Genomic DNA, 5,852 nt, shown 5'->3' on the forward strand with positions numbered 1-5,852 from the left:
AGGCCCTGACCTTCCGGTCCTCATAACATAATCGCCTTCCGGCCCGTAATATATTGCCTTCCGGCCCACATATCATACATAGCACATATAACATATAACATACCACATATAGCATACATATCACATATCATAACCGACCTTCCGGTCACACAGTTAAACCCTTCCGGGTGCAGTATAGTGAGAAGACTCACCTCGTAAATGCTGAAAACTAGCAACTCCTGAAATCACTCGTGCACAAACCAACGAGCTACAACCCTCCTATAACATTACATAACTCATTAGCACTCATATCATCTAAGTGTGACTATCCCTAAGAAGTCGGACTTAGGTCAATTCTGGTCAACGGTCAACGGTCAACTCGACTGGACTCGGCGAGTACCATGGCGACTCGGCGAGTCTAGTCGTCCTCACAAATTCCTGAATATTCCCTTTCTACTCGTCGAGTATCCCTCTTGACTCGACGAGGTCCTCGTGGAAGAATCGCGGGGCCACCCCGACTCCACTCGCCGAGTCTGATGAACAACTCGGCGAGTCCCAGTAAATCTTCAAGCTACTCGCCGAGTCTGAAGAACAACTCGGCGAGTCCATGCCATGCAGACGAGTAACTGCTTCCTGAGATAAGTCTCGTCCCGAAGTACACATGCATGGGACCTTCTGGACCTCTAAAGGTCCCAATACAAGATTATAATCGTGGGATAACAAGGCATTACTTCATCAATTCACTAAATGGGTTCTATAAACCCTAATTTCATAAATACATCATTATAGTAGAGCATACACGAATTCTTACCTGGATGATGTATTCTCTTTATTCCCAATCCTCAGAATGTGACCCCTTGCTGCTCTTTTAGCCAATCCTTCCTCTTCCTTGCACACCCACTCTTCTATAACCAACAATGGCCTAAGATCCTTGCTCCTGCTGCACTAATCGATTTAGGGTTCTTCTCAGAAGGCTAAAACGAACAATGACGGCCAATGGACCCCTTTTATACGTCCCAAACCTGAACGGTTAGGGTTTCCGCTAAACAGCGTCGACTCGCCGAGTCCATATCTGGACTCGTCGAGTCCAGTCGCGGACCCGCGACCAAGTCTGCGATCCTACTCGGCGAGTCTTGGCCCCAACTCGCCGAGTCCCCTCTTAAATCATCCAAAAACATAATTTAAACAATACCTGAGATTTCGGGCTGTTACAACTCTCCCCCACTTGGATTAGACTTCGCCCTCGAAGTCTCACTCCGCAAATAGTTCCGGATGCTTCCCCCGCATCTCGCGTTTCGGTTCCCAAGTCATTTCCGATCCCTTACGGTGTTGCCATTGAACCAACACCAAGGGTACCTCCTTGTTCCTCAGAACCTTGATCTTCCGATCTCTGATCGCCACTGGTCTCTCCGCGTAATTCAGGCTCGCATCCACCTGAATATCCTCCAATGGAACCACTGCCGACTCATCGGCTATGCACTTTCTCAACTGCGACACATGAAAAGTGTCATGGATCTGACCTAACTCCGCTGGTAACTCCAACCGATAGGCTACCCGGCCTATCGTTGCAATCACACGAAATGGCCCAATATACCGGGGCCCCAACTTGCCTCCCTTCCTGAACCGAATCACTCCTTTCCAAGGAGAGACCTTCAGGAGAACGAAGTCGCCGACCTGAAATTCAAGCTCGGATCGGCGCCTGTCTGCATAACTCTTCTGTCGGCTCTGGGCAGTCAATAATCTTTGTCTCACTTGTTGAATCTGTTCTGTCGTCTGGAGTATGATCTCCGTGCTGCCCATCATTTTCTGTCCCACCTCTCCCCAGCAAATGGGAGTCCGACACCGCCTACCATACAACAGCTCGAAAGGCGGCATACCAATGCTCGAATGGTGGCTGTTGTTGTAGGAGAACTCCGCCAACGGTAAATACGCATCCCAACTACCCCCGAAGTCTAACACACACGCTCGGAGCATGTCCTCCAGCGTCTGAATCGTCCGCTCGCTCTGACCGTCTGTCTGGGGATGGTATGCGGTACTAAAATGCAATTTAGTACCCAGCTCCTCATGGAATTTCTTCCAGAACCTGGAAGTGAAGCGCACATCGCGGTCTGACACAATCGAGATCGGCACCCCGTGCCTAGACACCACCTCTTTCACGTATATCTCCGCCAACTTTTCCGCTGAAGAACTCTCACTGATGGCAAGGAAGTGAGCACTCTTCGTCAACCTATCCACAATCACCCAAATTGCGTCAACTCCCCTAGCAGTCCTTGGCAATTTGGTGATAAAATCCATAGTGATCTGTTCCCACTTCCACTCGGGGATCTCCAATGGCTGCAACTTGCCATGCGGTCTCTGGTGTTCGGCCTTAACCCTACGGCAGGTCAAGCACCTCTCAACGAACCATGCTACGTCCCTCTTCATACAGGGCCACCAATATTCCTTCCTTAAATCCAAATACATCTTTGTAGCACCGGGATGGATCGAGAATTCAGATCTATGAGCCTCTTCCATCAACGTAATACGCGTACCGCCCACGAACGGCACCCAAATCCGACCCTGAAACGTCATAAGGCCTCGACTATCCTTGACAAACTCTGAGATTAACCCCACAACCCGCTCTTTCTTCCGCATTTCTGGTCGCACAGCCTCTGCCTGGGCTCCACGAATAGCGTCCAACACTGGAGCCATCACAGTCAGTCTCAAGCATACATCTCGCAATGGAGTGCTCTCCGCCCTGCGGCTCAATGCATCGGCTACCACATTAGCCTTGCTTGGGTGGTACAGGATCTCACAATCATAATCCTTGACCACATCCAACCATCTCCTCTGACGCATATTTAGGTTGGGTTGATCCATCAAATACTTCAAACTCTTATGGTCCGTATATATCGTACATCGAACCCCATACAAGTAGTGACGCCAAATTTTGAGAGCGAACACTACTGCCCCCAACTCCAAATCATGCGTGGGATATCTCGCCTCATGAGGCTTCAGCTGCCTCGATGCATAAGCTATCACATGCCTCGATGCATAAGCTATCACATGGACCCCTCTGAGTCATTGGAGGGGTCTCATGGCATAAGGGTGCCAACTTTATGGCCATGAGAGCCCCATGTACATTGTAGAGCACCTTTTATGGATTTTTAAGCCAAAAACATCGTGCATGTGCACCAAGTTTGGAACTTTACGTATAAAATGGACATTAGGAGGCCAAATCTATGGTATTGATGTGTTAAGACCCACTTAAATCAGTTGTATAGTAATGGTCAAGGATGTAATTGTCGAGTTGTTCTTGGGACTCGATGAGTCGAATTGTAATGACCACCAAATCCATTCTGCGAATGGACCAGTTGTTAGTGAGGGAAGTCCCATAGATGTTTAGATGCGAAAAGGACCTGAGAATCATGGGACTCGACGAGTGTATGAACACACTCGGTGAGTCCAAGGCAATCTCCCAACCACTGAAGATTGACTCGACGAGTTGTTCATACAACTCGACGAGTCGTAGACTGGACATGTTCTTATGAGGGAGATGAACTCGCCGAGTTCAAGGAAGAACTCGGAGAGTCGGATAAAGATGGTCCCAATAGTTTGAAGGAAGAAGAACCCGTCGAGTTCTTACTATACTCGACGAGCGGAGTCGAGGTTGTATCGGATTAGTGGAGTATGGACTCGGCGAGTTGGTGGGCCAACTCGGCGAGTCAGGTCAACTAGATGTTGACTTTGACCAAGGTTGACTTTTTCTGGTTATGGTATTGACCCTGTTTAGGCTCATATGTTTTGTTTGATGACTTGAGGATTGTCGTGTATGGATTGAGGAGTCAATGGGAGCCGACCTTCACGCCGAGGACAGTACAGATGCTACACAACATCTAGGTGAGTTACCTTCCAGTAGGGGTGGGTCTAAGGCCACAATACCGACCCACCAATAGGGGTATTTAGTTGATAATTATCTTGGTTTGGTTATGTGACTTGGTCATGATATATGCTTGCATAATATGAAAGTTGTGTTAGTGGTAGTGACAGGGAATAGTCTTTCCCCTGGCATAGCTCGTTAGTGTTGGATAAGGTGTCTAAGTCCATAACTATTTCTGGTATGTACTTGACCTGACCCGGCATGGTCCATTTGGTTGCATGGCACCATGCAATTGGATAGACTGAATGAGAGAAATAACACTTGGAGATTATTAATATATTATAAGTTCTAATATATTAATAATATTATTTGATTAGTTTGATCAATAATTAATTCAGAATTAATTAAGTGGTCAAAAGAGAACTAATTAAATATATGGGTTGATTATGTAAATCATCCATATCTTGTATAGTGGGCTAAGAGGCTCCATGGATTATCAAGTTGGGTTCTACCCATAGGATGCTCCATGGGAGTCACAAACCCATGGGTCATGGAAATGAAGAGTCATGACACATTAGGGTTTACATGGTTTAACCCTAGATGTGTCAACACTATATAAGAATCATATTCTCCACCAAAATCGGTGAGACTAAGAAAACAATAGGGCTTGGCCAATTTCAAGAAGTGTGTGCTCTCTCATAAGTTTTTCCAAGAGCATTTGGTGTTGTGTGAAGCATTTGAGGCATCACACTTGGGGTGCTAGGCTCACAAGGTTTCAAGGAACACAAGCAACAATAAGGTAAGTTATTCTATCTATTATTCAAGTTAAAATTGTTCCCCATGTATGCTAGATAGGAATATAGCCTTGGAATTCAACTTAGCATGATAATTAGACAAACATAGATCCAAGGTTATTAGGGTTGCATGTACACTTAGGAAGTGTTAGAATGCTCAAAACCCATCAGTGGTATCAGAGCCTAGGCTTGTTTGCTTTTTATTTGTGCTTAAAAGTTGAAAAAAAAGTCAAAAATCTTGCTGTCTGACGAATGGACTCGCCGAGTCGATGGGGGGACTCGTCGAGTTCACTTGTATCTGCAACCTACTCGGCGAGTAGGTTCATGCACTCGGCGAGTAGGGTCGACAGAGTGCAGAATTTCGACTTCAGTTGCTGGAAATGGATTGGATACATTACCCTAAATTGTTTTGGTACTTGAAAACTTGTTTTAGATGGTGTAATGTATTTGCTAACTCATTTACAACAACTAGTTATCAAAATTACAAAGTTTAATGTGATTTTGATTCTTTAAGATGTTCATGTTCATATTCTTGTTCTTATGATGTTTAGATGATCATAGGAATTATTTGTAACCTATGTGGTAGTTTAATTCTTGATCATAATGTGTTTTAATGGAGTCCATAACTTGTCCTCAAGTTATGGAAAACCAAAAGTCTCTTGGATTAAAATACCATTAAAAGAACACAAGAGTTAGAAAAGTGAAGAGTCTTCATTTTATTACTCTATTAAACTCATAAGTTACAAGATATGAAAAGTTTTGAAAGTTTACAAAACTTGCCCTCAAGTTTTGGAACAAGTAAAGTTAAGTTAAAACTTTAGTTCCAACCCTTAGAGTTTTAAAAGTTAAAATTCAATCCTTATACTTATATTATTATTTAATAATTATATATATATGTATAAGAACAAAGTCGTCTTACCGCTAGTACGCCTCATTCACGAAGCCGGTCTATAAGGTGGGTATAAGGTTGTTGCCTATAAAATGGTGACTTAATGGGTGTCCACTCTCACCCACCGCTTGCTTGACCGGTGGAGGGTCGTTAGCCGAACGGGAAAGACAAGGACTTACAAATTCTCATTCAAAGTATGATGAATATTATAAAGTAACTAAATGTTTTATTAAATTCCCAATCTCAGTTACTTTAGGAAAAATGTGAATAAGGTGCTATTCCACGAAATTACACTTTACACTTTGTTTAAGTCGTTGGTGGAGCGTGTGTT

Source organism: Lactuca sativa, chromosome 5 (genome assembly GCF_002870075.4).
Source record: "Lactuca sativa cultivar Salinas chromosome 5, Lsat_Salinas_v11, whole genome shotgun sequence".
Lineage (NCBI taxonomy): Eukaryota > Viridiplantae > Streptophyta > Magnoliopsida > Asterales > Asteraceae > Lactuca > Lactuca sativa.